Below are 16,095 nucleotides of genomic sequence, written 5' to 3' on the forward strand. Positions count from 1 at the left end.
GTCTTCTCTGCAGCCTCATTAGAATGACCTGCAAGTAATACATCTGATGAGGTTGAAGTCAAATCCTTCTTCATCATCTCTTTTTCATTCGCAATTACAAATGTGTGCAGTAGTGAGGTGTAGGACCCTACTGAAGGCTGCACCTATGTTCAGAATCAGCCCCTGAAGCAGTGAGGTTTCTCTTACAGTATCCAAACCAATATACAGAGTATGAAAACTTATTGGGAGGTGGTCAGAGCTCGATTTATGAAGGCTATGGCAATACATGCTTACAAGGCCTTAGACTGCATCCGACAAGTTCAGCAGTCCCAAAAGTGTTTGAAAACTTCCCCCCTCCCAGTGAGGAGCAGACTTCATGTATTCACTCGCAGTGCAAAGTTTGAATATCCTAGCTCTTTTAAAAACTCTAAACTTGTGCCCTGTGGGCATCCTCTAAAACTATACCTAAATACGTCTTCACTTTTAAATATACTGAATAATTCCCTTCTAGAACATAAAGGCCAGGAAGATATGGGCTTCATCTCTTTGGTTCACTGCTATATTTCCAGTACAAAAATGATGGAAAACAGTCTATATCCAACACGTGTATGTCAAATGAATGAATGTAAATTAACTGAATTGCTCTTAGACTGATTGATGATAGTTGACAGAAGGCATTGTGTTTGTCACTTCTGGATGTTGTAACTAAATACCACACACCGGGTGGCTTATTAACAAGGGGGGGTTTATTTCTTACCTTTTGGAGCTGGAAGTCCGGGACCAGGAGGCCAGCTTGGTCAATTGAGTGCCCTCTTCCAGTTCCCTCAGGGAGGCAGGGTTGCAGGAGCCTTGTGGACCTCTTGCCTAAGAGCAGTCATGAGTAGGGGCCCCCATTCATGGGGGCCCCTACTCATGACTTCCTCACTCCCAATGGCCCACCTTCTAACACCATCACCTGGGGTTAGGAATTCAACATAAGAATTTGAGGGAACACAAACATTCAGGCCACAACATTAGTGCTTAATATTTTCAAAATTGTAGTGAATTAGAGTTATAAACAGTATTTAAAATGTACACTAGATGTGTTTAACAATCTAAACCATTTTTGTTTTTCATCAAGATGTAGCTGACGATTAATGATACACCTACTATCTAATGATCATAATTTATAATGTATGGATTCTTTCCCTGAAGCTGGAGGGTGATTAGTTCTTTTTGCATTTTAACTATGCAAGCCACTAGCCCAGTTAAATTTGCTATGTATGTGTTTTATTGTTCCTATTGATTAAATCTTTTGGCAAGAATCACATTTTACCTGAGGACAGAATATTTAAAGAGATGTATATAACCACATTTATTTCCCAAATAGTTGAAATTTCCCTAAACAATAATGAAAATTTGACTGAAGTCCCACATCACTCTGGTGCTTTTTTTAAATTATTATTATTCTTATAGACATGGTAGCACAGCAAACACACAATAATTTTTAGATTCTTAGATAAATCTCTCAAGTGTTCTTTCCATTTTAATCTTCCATTTCACCAATCCCTCTGCCTTATATGAAAAACCAATCTTTACCATGTGTTTCCCTGAAAATCATTTCCATTTCCCCTCTATCTTGTTAATACTTGATTACACATCCACTCTTTGAACAAAACATCCTTTTACAGATTTTCTGTGTTCACACTCCCTTTCATACTGTCCAGCACATAACCACGCTCCTGGTTAACCATTATTGTGCCTCTGCTGGGATGTTTGGGTCTAATCGTCATTCTAGGCACAGAATGGAAGGACTACTGACTTGTCCAGACCTACAAAACCCATGCGACTCTTGGCTGTGGACATAAGAAACATGGAAATCACTATTTCTTTGCAAACATGTCTAAACAGTGTGATTCTCTGCCAGCTTATCACTGCAGCTCTGACTTCTCCTGGTGCTAACCCCTCTGCTCAGTGCGAGAAGGGGTGTGGTTTGCTAGGTACTTGACACAGGAGGAAGTGTGCGAAACCAGAGGACTTCTAAGCCCTTGTCTGTTGGGTGCTCTCACATTCATGGGTCTGTATTTTCTCCTCTGAGCAGAATTCTCCTTATCTTTCTCTCTGTACTAGCTTCCACTGCCCACAGTCTCTGGCATCATGGGCTATGAAGTGTCTCTGTTTTCCCACACAGCCTGGGGTTTAGGGTTCCAGAGCTCTCTGTACATCTGTTTATCCTCCTGCAATTACTCACTTGCCACAGTCTCTGCCCTCATGAATGGGAGGCTCCCTAGGAAGGGGGCTGTGCGGTGTGGTAGATTCATGGGCTGCGTATACAACAGATCAGTGGCTGTCTACTGTCCTTTGACTAAACCACCACCAGGTGTAACTTAGGCGAGAACCAGGGTAAGTCTGTTTCTTTCTTAGTCTGTTTACCTCCTAGTGTGTGATACCCTATATTGAAAACTGAAGGCAGAAGACTAAAAAGGGTCATGGTATTGAGAATAAATCCCATACTGATCGCATCTTAATCCATTTTCATAGCCACTGGAAGATTCTCCTTGACAAATACCGGGCCAAAAAGCTAGAAAATATTTGGGGGCCAAATTATTAACTATGTCTTGGACAAAGTATAGCCTAATGATAGTATCTGACAAGTAGTAATGGAATTTTTAATTGTTTTATTACTTACTAAATAACATAGTATCTTATTCATTATTAGTAAAATTTATTAATCTTAACTCGTAATTATATTTATTGATCCTGCCATGCACTGGGTGTTAGATTAATCAGTTTACATAGGTATTGTCATTTAATTATTCTAGCAACACTGATTTTACAGCTGACTAAACAAAGATGTTGAGGGGCTGAGTTCTGTAGAGTCAACTCACAAGTGAGGAGTAAAGTCAAGATTCTGACTGTGTCTCTAAATTCAAATCCTGCTTGTTTAACCATCTCAAGTTGCCACTGCAAAGATGTTAAATCTTGGTTTTCTTCTTATTCTTCTTTTTAATATTATTACTTTTTCTCCTTGTCTCAGTTGCGGTTTCTTCAGTAGTAACTTCATTAAAATGGCTTATAGAACACAAATAGTTATCATGTTCAGTGCTCGGTTTCCTATTCTGTGCAGGTATTAAGTACATCCCAAGTCCTCAGTGAACGTTGGGAAAACCACTACCAGAAGGGCCTGTGGGCACCAGGAGTCCTCCCTGAACACATGTGTGGTAATAGCTCCGGGAAAAGCAAAGGCAGGCCTCCAGAAGGGGGTGGGTGAGGCTGGAGAGGCTGAAGAGCTCAGGTTGCTGCTTCCTGCTTGCAGTGTGGGAGGGGTTGAGGACTGAGCCTGAGCCCCCCTGGGTTCCTTCCTCTTCCCTCAGACGGCCTCCTAAAAGCAGAGCTGGCTGTGTACTTCCTGAGGAGAGCTACTGATCTCTAGCCAGAGTTTGACGCAATGAACCCAGCTTTCTGCCCTGGGAAGCATTGCATTGTATGGCCTGGGATTTCTTCCAGTATGCGTCCCATCAGAGAGAATTGCTTCATCATATTGGTTTTGACTGGCTGGGGTAAGACTGCAGGTTTTGCTTTTCTGAAAATCAACCTGCAGCAAATCAGCTTTGTATATGGATTGGATTGCTAAAGCTGTTCACTCCTCACTTCCATCCCCTGGTCTCGGGAACCCGAAAGTGAAATCCAGCAGGCTAGCACGTTGTGTCCCATTACCTAGCTTCCAGCTCCTGAACGTGGCTGGAGAGGTTTTGTTTTCGTTTAACGCAAGTGAAAATTCACTCTTGCCATTTCATTCAAGAAGTGAACCTATTCCAAATCCCTTGTCAGTTTGAGGGAAGCCAAAAGAGTATTAAGATAAACTGCATATTATGTTTCTGCAAGTGAATCACAGGTTTATAGTAATTGTTCTTTGTGATACAAGGTTTAGAGGACTTTGTGGGGAAAACAGCATTGGTGGAAATGTCCACTAAAGAATGGAAAAAAAAAAAACACAGAAACTGTAATCACAGTGATGATAATTATGACAGCATAATATCATGTATTAAATATTCACTATACACTAAGTTGGGCTAAGCCCTTCAGATGTATTTTCTAAGTTAATTTTCACCATATTCATAATAGGTAGGAAATACCTTTTCTAGCTTCATTTTAACCACAGATTTAGAGACTTAATGATACTTATCAGTTTGTGGCACACTTTCATGACTGGCCTGCACATGCGAATCTCCCCGTCTTGCAGGCATGAGTTTTTAATATTTTCTTCCTTAATTTCTAATCTCTTTTAATCTCTGTGCCCATTATCTTCCTCACAGGCAAATTCACACTTAACTTTGTTAATACAGGTGTCTGGATAAGCATGCCTTTACCTGTCTTTGCTCAACATAGAGCTGTATGTGTTCTTACTTTATATAACTGCTATTAAAGGTTTCTTTTACAGAATCATTCGACACTAAGTTACAAAGCTCTACTGGGGGTACAGGCTGTACTGGTTGTTGGTTCTAGCCACTACACAGGATTACCTACCACATTTCACCAAAACCCCACCATGATAGGCATCTGTGCTGTTCTACTCCCCACTATCAAAACTCTGCACGATGGTGAATGTGCAGTGGAAATGATTGTTTGTAGGTCAAACATAATTTAGTATTTACAAGCTCATGGTATTAAGATATAACCTTAATGTCTGGAAAAGCTACACTCTAGATTATACAGACTTTTAAAAAAGACATTGAAAGCAGTTGTAGACAGATGGCAGAATTGAAAGGAAGGTGCAGAGTTCCCACATATCCCTGCCCCCACATGTTCAGTATCCACACTATCCCCAACTGTCCGCACCACCCCTGGAATGCTGCATTTCTTACAATTGGTAAGCCTACATTGACACATTGTTATCCCCAGAGCCAAATTTCACATTATGACTCTCTCCATGTTGTGCATTCCATAGGTGTAGACGACACCTAATGCCATATATCCTTCATGCCAGTATGGGACAGAGTAGTTACAGGGCCATAAATTAGAGCCCTCTATGCCACCTATTTACCCCTCCCTCCCCAACCCCTCATCTTTTTACTGGGTCCCTAGTTCTGCTTTTCCCTCAATGTCCAATAGTTGGAACCCTGCAGCAGGCAACCTTTGAAGATTGGCTGCTTTTACTTCACAGTGTCTTCTCATGGCTTCACAGCTCATTCGTTTTGTGCATGAGTATTATGTTGTCTAGTTGCTCCACTGTTTTATCCACTTCCCTAATGAAGGAGACCTTTGTTGCTGTCAGGTTTTGGTGACTAAGAATAAAGCTGCTGTAAATCTGTGTGCATGTTTTTGCATAGACCGTTTTCAACCCCTTTGGACACACAGCAAGGGGCGTGATTGCTGGATCCCCCTGATATACGAGTATATTAGGTTTTGTAAGAAACAGCCACATAGGGGCGCCTGGGTGACTCAGTGGGTTAAAGCCTCTGCCTTCGGCTTCGGTCCTGATCCCAGGATCCTGGGATCAAGCCCCGCATTAGGCTCTCTCCTCAGCAGGGAGCCTGCTTCCCTCTCTCTCTCTGCCCGCTTCTCTGCCTACTTGTGATCTCTTGTCTGTCAAAGAGAGAAAGAAAGAAAGGAAGAAAGAAACGGCCACATAGGCAAAATTTGTTTGAAGGGCCATAGGTCATACAAATCTTCACTTCAGTAGGTCCTGTAAGTTCTCAGCAGAATGACTATAACAATGTTGTCAAATCAGCAGTGTTGGAAGGTCACCATTTCCGCATCCTCCCTTCCTAACGGTATTACCACAATTTCCAGTTTTTGAAACTCGGATTAGGTTCATACAGAGAGGGTCCGGCTGTTTCTAATTCCTGCTTCTCTGACGCGTGTGGAAGACCGCCTCTTCTCTGCTAGCCGCTTCCTCTTCCCTTTCTCTGCACTGCCTGCTCACTCTGGTCACCCGTTTTTCTGCTACACATTCTTTCTCATCTGGTTTTTTTTTTTTTTTTCTTCCCAGAATTGTTTTCATTTCAGGTATGGATCAATTTTCAGTTTTGTACATTTTACATATTTTCTCCTGGCCACTTAAACCCTCTCAAACTTAGTTTATGGTGTGCAACAAGTTGTATTTTTGATGTTTCATTTAACAAGAGTTGCTTGCCCTGGGATTAGATTTTCCTTTGTGAATTTTCCATTTTAAATTTTAGTTTTGATATTTGGGTATAAATCCAACTGCATTTCACCTTTGAAGAATGAAGTACAGCTCTACTTTGGTTTGGTTTCACCAAAACCATCTCTTAGACAAGAATTCCAACAGTGCAAGTGATTTATGAGATAATATTTTTCAAAATAAATCAGCAGTGAGTGGTTAAGTGAAAAAAGGAAGAGACCAGTGGAAGGTGAGTTTTCTTCCAGCAGGCTATCATGGTTTGTAACTGCAGAGTAACACCACCCCGAGGGTCATTTCCCACCGAGGGACGGTTGGACTCTTAGCCACTTCTAGGTCATCCCCCGCACCCCTCGTGGCGGTGGTGGGCTCTGGCCCTCGTAGAAAGCTCTCAGAGGGTGGATGATATGCGCTGCTAAAACCAAAGGGACTTGTCTTGGAACTCGCAACAGAGGTCATCACTTTCTCATTGAAAGATTGAGATTATCTCATTGATAGATCACCATATTTGTCATACACCCTTTTACTAGGTGCATGGATCTGTTTTCATGGGTGCCTGTACCTGGATGTGTATTTAAACAACAGAGCTTCAACTAATGAATGACATTGCACATGATTTCTCAGGCTGTCTCCTAGATGAACTATTGGATTCCTGCTGTCTTATTTCTTCCCCTTTCAGCCTTACCAATTGTTAGTGATAAAGAGGTGAGGGTGATATATCTGCTTTTTCAAAGTTAATCCTTCATTCGGCAAATCTGTTACACTCATGCTCTTAATGGATTCTGTTGCATTTTCGATGAGATATTATTAGATCACTTGCAAAAAAAAAAGTTTTTCACCTTTCCACATATCTACCAGTTTCTTTCATGTAATATTATATTAGCCAGGATCAGTAGTACCATTTTATACAGTAGCAAGGATTTAAAAAAATATATATCATCTTGTATGTCTAATATAAGAGGAGTACCTCTAAAATATTTATATGTGGAATTAATTTTACTTTAATTTTTATGAATTTTTATACCTGTCTTTCTCCAGGTCTAATTTTCTGAAAATGTGAATCATAATTGAAAGTTAATTTTATCAGGGACGCCTGGGTGGCTCAGTTGGTTAAGCAGCTGCCTTCGGCTCAGGTCATGATTCCAGCGTCCTGGGATCGAGTCCCACAGTGGGCTCCTTACTCGTCAGGGAACCTGCTTTCTCTCTCTGCCTCTGCCTGCCATTCTGTCTGCCTGTGCTTGCTCTCTCCCTCTCTCTCTCTCTGACAAATAAATAAATAAAATCTTTAAAAAAAAAAAAGAAAGTTAATTTTATCAAATGTATCTGATGAAATAATGTCAATATCTCAGTTCATTGATAGGATTTTTTTAACAGATATATGAATTATATAATCACCTTTTGTATATCAAGAATGAATTCCATATGAATATTATATTTTTGAATTAGGTCAGTTGATTTTTTTTTTTTTTTTAGTCTTGTAAAAAATTCAAATGTTTTTCATTGGCAGTAAGATCACATTTTAGGTACCTTCTGTGAATGCACACATACATATATGCACAATGATTATCTCATTTGGCTCTTTGGTTCACAAGGGTGAACTAAAAACATGTATTAGATATTCATAACTGTAACAATTCTGATTTTTGAGTATACCTATTTTTAACCATCAAAGCTTTATGTGAAATTCTCCATGTGAAATCCCCATGTCAGATCCATATATCCCCCAGTAACATCTTGACGTACAGAAGGGGGTTTGATGAACTAAATCCTTGGGCTTTTGAGTTCACGGAAGGGTTTACTCTCTTCACGTTTTCCTTTCCATCAGATGATCTGAACAATGCACAGATAGGCAGTTATTTTTCCTAAGTAAAAAAGCATAAGGCCTTCCCTTGCCTAGTCTTGCCCATCAGTTGTCTTCCCAGATCCTTGCTCACAATTTCTCAAAACTGCTCAAGTGTTCCCAGCTCTGCAGCTCATGTTCTTTCTTTCACCCATTCCCACCACACCTTCACACTTGTCACGTCACTGCCCCGTCTGCTCACGGTCACGGGGATCCTCCCTGTTACACACCCTTGGTCCATTTTCAACTGTCGGCTTTGTTCACCTATAAGAACCATTTTCAGTAATTGGTCCCATCTTTCTTTTTTTCTTTTTTTTTCCCCTTCTTTTCTTTTTTGAACCAGTTTTCTGTGTTGGTCACTATGTTTGTGTCCTCTTTCTCTTGTCAGGCGATCTCATTTTCTGACATCTCTTTTTACCGCTTGTCATCATTGAAGTATCCCAGGATTGCCATTCCCTGTACTTCCAAGTCATGTGACCCTCTCCCTCTCCTGGTGTCCCCACCCACTCCCTGCTGTCAGTGCTATCTGTGGATAGTTACTCCCCCACTTCTGTCTCCAGCTCAGACCTCTCTCCCGAATATCACTCTTGAACCTCCAACCACCCACTCCACACCAGTGCTTCTTTTCAGTCAGTGCCTGCCCACCTGCCCATCTTCCCACCAGACCTGCCTGTGTGGTGGCCTCCATTGGCCTGCCCAGTCTCCAAACCTCTTTCCTATTTAACTCCTACAATTGTCTCTCATAGGTGATTAACCCCTTATAAAATCTCTCAAAATATATTCTGGCCAGTTCTTAGCATTTTTGCTGTAACCACAGTCCAGTGATCTTCTTTCAGTTAGATGATTGCAGTGGGCTTGTGAGTAGTTTCCATGACTGTACTCAACGCATGAGCAGAGCCCTTGTGATGCACGCAGGTACTCATGTTACCCATCTGTCAAACATCTAGCTCTGTGTCCCTGCTCCACTCCTGGTGGGGCCACAGTCTTCTCCTGCCTTAGGCTCTTAGACAGGTTAGATCCCTTTTCTTTTCCTGGCCTCATCTCATGCTGGATTTCTCACCTAGGCTTCTGCAGGCATGCTGACCTCCTCCTGTTACTGAGTCCAGCTATACTCTGCTACTCAGGAACCTGAGACTGGAATGGTCTGCTAGCACCTTTGGGTCCTTCAGGATTTTGTTCAGAGGTCACTTTCTTATCAAGGGTGGTCCTACTTGATTTCAAATTCCTACCTCCTCCTAACACTTACATTCCCTATTCCACTTAACTGGATTTTTTTCCCATGACCTTGCTAGGCTTCTGACCTACTAAACATTTTCCTGTTATATCTGCTTGTGTTCTCTAGGTTCCCCTGCTAGGATCATAAGTTCCAAAAAGGCAGGGGTTTGTTTTGGTGTTTATTTTTTTGTCTTTGTTTTGTTTTGTTTTGTTTTTTGTTTTTTGTTTTCCCACCAGTATATCTCAATAGTAGAGAACAGTGTGGTCTCCCAGGGAAAACAGTCATGAAATTAACAGAGCCTCTCTGACTCATTAGATCGAGTAACCTGTGGTTGTCCCTCCATTGATGTAAAATGTTCTTGATCTTGGTCAACATGGGCTATTCTGCCGGTTGGGTTAGTGCATTTGTCTTCTGCCCTGGGGCTTCCGGATATACTCTCCAGGATCTACCCCTCCTAGATACCCCAAGACAACAAAAAGGAAATTGAGAATATTTTTACTGATCCAGTTGTGAGAATTACATGTCATCTGTATCTGTAACTTCGTAATTGCCATTGATGGCACGTGTAACCATCCTCACCTTAAACTCTGTAGGGATTTATGACCACCCGAACTTCTGTGACCAGGGACAACTCCTAGCAAGTGAGTGCAGTCAATATAAATGTGATCTGCCCCTTTCATTGACTGTGTAATCTGGGAAGCTACTTGAGTAGTCATCATTGGCTCTGAAACTTGTTCAATGAACTTATCCATAACCTAGAAATTAAAAAAAAAATGCCTTGAAATTAATTGGAGTTTTCATCCCTAAGGGTTCATGCCAAATTGTTGTAGGAGGCATCAATAAAAAGAGTAGTCGTCTTATTCTGCAAATTAAGAATATTTTCCTAAGAAATAGGATCTATACGAAACACCATGTATTGCCCAAGTGTGAAGTGATAAATAGAAATATGTACCCAGCCAGAGACCTTTGCAATTAGAGAAACATTCTTTGCTTCATCTTTTGCAAGGTCGGATTCAATTAGCATGTTCAGTGGACAGTGGAGTACTGGCTTTTCTTTACAACCTGTAATAGACTCAATTATTTTTCAGGGTTGCTTCCATTCTGTAAATACGCCAGTATTGCTTGGTTGAAAACTAAACATTTTAATGAGAACTGTAGCTCCTAATCCTCTCATTTCTGGAAATCTCATATAGTAGCAGAAATGTCCTATCAAGCATGATGAGTAGCCAAACAGTAAACAGTTTTGTCTAAATTGTGCCATGTCTATTGAGTGTATACTTGGTGAACTAATAGAAATTCCAAGCTTACCTTTGGTCATCTTGCCATTCTCTAAATCAGGGCTGTCATTTTCTCATAGTAGCACGATCAGGCAGACATGTAAAATAATGATAGTCACTCCAACATACCTCCATCAAATGTCAGTGTGACCAAAAAAAGTACACTAAAAAGTAGGGAGTTCTGCCTATCAGCAACAACCTGTCTGTCTTCTGCCACAGGAACCATCTCCCAGAGAAAACTTTCAGGACTCAGGCCCCTGAATTACAAATATGGTGATGTACTGAGGACAGGCTGATGGCACCATATATTCTGTCTCCTTTTCCCCTGTCATTTCTAGGGCCCAGTTCCTCCTGTATGGCTGTGAATTATGCAGCAGAAAACTGACAGAAGAAAACAGGATCTCCTAAGCGAATGCTAAGTAAACCTCTAATTGACAGGCTGCTCTGGCTGATAGTCTTATCATTATTAAGCTACCATCCTTGTCCACAGAAGATAGCAAACCGGAGTATTATCTCTTTGTTTCTGTACCTTGCTCATTCTGCCATGCAGGAGTCCACATTTAAAAGCTGGTCATGTTCCAGAAGTTAATTTGTGAATCAATTGTTTGGAACTCGGAATACATTTTCACATAGAAACAATATTAAAAATGGTTAGGTTCCTAGGACAACATATCACATACCTACTTAATCTGTAATAAACATTAATCTAGAACCTAACCAAGCTGGATCAAACAGACGTGATTTATTAGTTTCAATGGGAATATATTTTTACTAGAGGGGAAGGCAGAACTGTGTCTTAGCTCCTGCCCCATCTCCAATGGACACACATAGGTATATCCCTACTCCTCGGTACCTGGATTTTGAGGGTGCAGAGCTAGGCTGAGGGGTCACTGCACAAGTCCGTCAAGGCTTCATCTGAGAGATGAGAAGGGGGCATTTAGGAAACTCTAAATATGGAAGCTTAGGGAGAGTGATTTGTGCAAAATCAAAACAAAAAATGCAAAAACAAAACAGAAAAACCAATAGATTGTGTAAAGAACACTTGTTAGAGTGTGAGGCCCTGTTTTGACTTCAGCTGGCGGTGCTCTTCAGACTCTAATTGATAGCTGTTCTGTGTGTGCCTGGGAATGGCTGTGAGTCTACCCAGGTATTGATTCTGGAAAGCTTTATACTTGGAGAAGTCTAAATTATGTTGCCTAAGAACCACACCAACTTTAATGGCTTAAAACAACACACTTTTATTTCTCACTCCTATTATGTATCCATCATGATTTGGTGGCAAGGTTTGGACATGGAGTTCCTCATGAGTGTAATCATTCAGAATCCCAAGGTAACAGCATAGCCAACATCACAGTAGTTTCCATGCATCATGGCAGGGGAGAAAGCTCAAGAGGCTCGCAGTGAAGGCCTCCGCATGGAAGGGGCCCGTGTTTCATTCAACTCATTAGCCAGAACTAACCATGCATCTGCCCCGTCCAGAAAAGGAAAAACTGCAGTCTCACTGTGTATCTTGAAGCAGGGTGAAATGAATGTCCGGGAAGGAAACCAGAAATACTTTGAAGGTTTTAAGACTGCCACACATTATTAACAAACTATACCTAAGCAGGATTGAATAATTACTGTGTAAATTTCTACCGCTAATTTTGAGGATCTCAGATGGGTGCTAGGAGGATGATATTAAGCAAGGATTCCAGGCTCAAAAGCTTGAATAATTATTGAGGTCGGATTCAGAATGTATTTTTAAAGGCTATTTTTACCTGTAGTATGGAACTATCTTTGTTACGTTGAACCAGTGAATTTTTCTCCTAAGAGAAATGTGCTCTAACGGAAGGAATTGACTTGAAGTCTTTTCCTGCTGCCAATATGATGGAGAATCAATTTCATGATTTTGCTTTTGTCCTTGGATAGCACAAAAGGCTGCTTCTCATGCATCAGATCTTCCTCCTTGATCCGTTTCCTTTCTTGTGTAAAATCAAGCATGCATCCTGAAGTGAGGTTGAGTACAGTCCATGAGCTCAAAAGTTACTGTCCCTCTGATTCTCACACCTTCCGGGGCATGAAGGAAAACCCATCATGCAGAGAGGGCTTAGTGCTTCTTTGTGACCTAATTGCTGATATTTTATTAAAAAAAAAAAAAAAAAAAAAACTTCTGTTCATGATAAAAGAAAATATTTCAATTTACTGGGTGGAAAAATGTTCCCAACTGATTTTAATAGTCAAGTAGAGGACTACTTTTGAAATAAAAATAATATTTGAAGTTTGATTTGAAATCATTTAAAATCTGATTCTTGGTATTTGCTGACAAAGTCTCAGGGTTTTTGTAGGTAAAGACAAAAATCCTTTAATATACATGATAATGGTTTTACCTTTTTTTCTATCCTATATTTATATATATATGTGTAAATAAACATACACATAATATTTTGGAATGAACCAAATATTCTGAAAAATACTGTTTTTCCATATACATTAAAATTAAAAATTTTTATTACGGCAACCTGATTTTTTTTGACAAGATGAATAATCATGACATGATGTAATTGGTTCATTAAATCATCTGGATGTGGTAGTTACATTTTTCCATTTGTGTATGTGTGTTAGAGAATATGAATGTTTTACTTACCTGATAACACTTTCTTTTATTAATTTAACTATTCTTTTAGTAATCGAGCAAGTATTTATTGAGTATGTACTAGGTAACTGCTATATAAGAGTTCTATAAAAAACCTCTACTTTCAGCCAGGGTAATTTTAGTGTGATGAGATGGACAGTAAACAATTAAATGCACCAATTATATAATATGCCAGATGGTGAGCATGCAATGAAGGGAAATAAAATCAGAAAGGAGAATGGCCCTGTTATGGTTAAGTCAGATTCTTTGAATTGGTGAATTATACTTAAAAAATTATGGATTGATTCATTTAGAAACATTGTATTGTTTAAAACAGGCTGAGAGGGAAGGAGGAGGAAAGGGGAGATAATTTTCAAGAAAGAGAACTTACACTTAATGATGTAACAAATGTCTCCTCCACGTAGAACTAACACATTTTGGGATTGCGTTCATCACGTGTAACCCATCAGAAAGCACCAACATACTTTCTCTTGACCTAACTGAGCGTCTGTGGGTTTGCCCTCTAGAGAAGTGATAAAACTGAATACATTACATCTCTCTCCCTTCTATTTATTTTCTTGCCTCTCCTTGGTTCATGAAGCAGGCTAAAGGGTTTCCATGCTGAGTTCCAGTCACTCATTTTTCAAGTGTTAAAACACAAAAGCGAAATCTTTAGGGGATTTTTTTTTTTTTTTTTTGTAACAGAACAGGTTTAAAACAGATGCAATTTGTGACATCTGAAATAATAAAAAGGAGGTCATTTGGGTTCGGGTGTGAATTAGAGGACCACAGGCACTCTCCCCAGCTACCATGGGCTCAGTTACAGACAGCCACAATAATACAAACATTGCAATAAAATGAGTGAGATGAGTTTGTTGGTTTCCCAATGCATGTAAAAGTTATGTTTACACTATAATGCAGTCTTTCAATCATGCAATAGCATTATGTCTAAAAATATAAACATATCTTAATTAAAAGAAGAGCTTATTGCTAAAAAATGCTAACCATCATCTGAGCTTTTCAACAAGGCATAATCTTTTTTGTTGGTGGGGGTCCTGCCTCGATGATGGTGGTTGCCATCTGACCAGGGTCGTGGCTGCTGAAGGCTTGCGTGGCCGTGGAAAGTTCTTAGAAGAAGACAGCCGTGAAGTTTGCTGCATTGATTGACTTGTCTTTCATGAGCAGTTTCTTTCATGTGATGCTGCTTGATAACCTTTTACCCACAGTAGAACTTCTCTCAAAATTGGGGTCCATCCTCTCAAACGCTGCCACTGCCATATCAACTAAGTTTCTGTGATGTTCTCAATCCTTTGTTGTCTTTTCAGCAGTCTTCACAGCATCCTCATAGGAATAGGGAATAGACTCCTCTCAGGAAACCACTTCTCTGCTCATCCACAGGAAGCGACTTGTCTGTTCAAGTTCTGTCGTGAGATTGCAGTGATTCAGTCCCATCTTCAGGCCCCATTTTCCATTCTAGTTCTCATGCTGTTCCCAACACATCTGTAGAGACTTCCTCCCCTGAAGGCTTAAAACTTTAGCTTGATTTTAAATAAAAAAAGTTGATATCTGCAAAGCACCTAAAAATGATGTGTGCCTGCATTTCATATCCTGTTCTAGTACCTAAACTTCCTATACTGTATGTCGACAAATAAAAATAATCTTTTTACCATTGGCAATGTTAGAAATGGGAAGAGTCCTTTCATCAAGCCTTCTGGGCGTTTCCTTCATTAGCATCTACTCTCACTTCAGTTACTGGGTAAAGTAACTAAAGTGAAAGGCAGTGTAAAGGGAAGCCAGTCGAAAAATGAAACCCCAAAACTTAACAAAATGAATAGTCTTTATTTCCTTAAAGGAGTTGCTATGAAAAATGAAAGGAACACACACAATGCGATCCTTGATGACAAAGGAATGGCTTGCACTTATGCATGAAACACTGATAGGTACATCCATGGGCTGTATTTACAAAGCAAGAATCAAAGTTAAGAGAGTAGAATTATGTTGTAACCTGTCCAGTTAAACCCAAGTATAATAAGTTCAGATTTCTTAACGAAAATGATGGAAGTGATGACCGTTCTCAGTGAGAAGCATCTTTGGAGATGCATGGGCTAAGTATTCCGTTTGCTAACTTTTAAGAGTGTCTTCTTGTCTTCAAGCTTAATAATGAATATTATGACTAATAACGAAGCAGGTGTGTCAAGCTGAACTTTGGTAGCTTAGATACAATTTTAGCTCCTGAGCCTGGTTCTTCCAGTCAATGTTGAGTCACTGATGTGTGTAGGGGGAGGGGGTCACAGGGTAAAATATTCTGAAGTGGGTTGACTTTAATCCCCCAATACTCACACATTCCCATTCCAAGGACACGTACACTGTGTGTTCTGTCACCAGAGCCAGAATGTCTTTGCCCAGAGTCAACTATTTATAGAAGAGCATTTTTTTTTTCTTTCCTGGGGAAACTGATCCACCCCAGTGTCTGATACGACACTAGGTTCCTGGTCAGAAATGGTCTTAGGAAGGTTTTCATAGGCTGTGAGGTTATTGCTGTTCTCCGCCTCAACATGCCATCATTATACAAATCCCTGATGATTCTCCTCTCTTCCTCATACAGAACTGCCCCCAATACCAAGCGTCTTTACTAGAAACTGAAACTGCAAGTCAACATGTACACCCTTGTGATTGTGAATGGCAGTGAGCTTATGGAAGTGAAGCTTGTCTCATATGCCTGTGTCTTCCCAGGATTACTGGCATGGCTCTTTGGGCAACGCTGCCTGTCTCAGACTAGACTTAAGATTTAGCAGCTCTGTGGGGCAGCCTGGGTGGCTCAGTGGGTTGGGCCTCTGCCTTCAGCTCGGGTCATGATCTCAGGGTCCTGGGATCAAGTCCCACATCGGGCTCTCTGCTAGGCACTGAGCCTGCTTCCTCCTCTCTCTCTCTCTCTCTACTTGTGATCTCTCTCTCTGTCAAATAAATAAAATCTTAAAAAAAAAAAAAAAAGATTTAGCAGCTCTGAGGCATGACCGCCCATCTGATCCCACCTCTGTGTAAATCTCGAAG

This window comes from Lontra canadensis, unplaced genomic scaffold, assembly GCF_010015895.1.
Source record: "Lontra canadensis isolate GAN:19392208 unplaced genomic scaffold, GSC_riverotter_1.0 scaffold162, whole genome shotgun sequence".
Lineage (NCBI taxonomy): Eukaryota > Metazoa > Chordata > Mammalia > Carnivora > Mustelidae > Lontra > Lontra canadensis.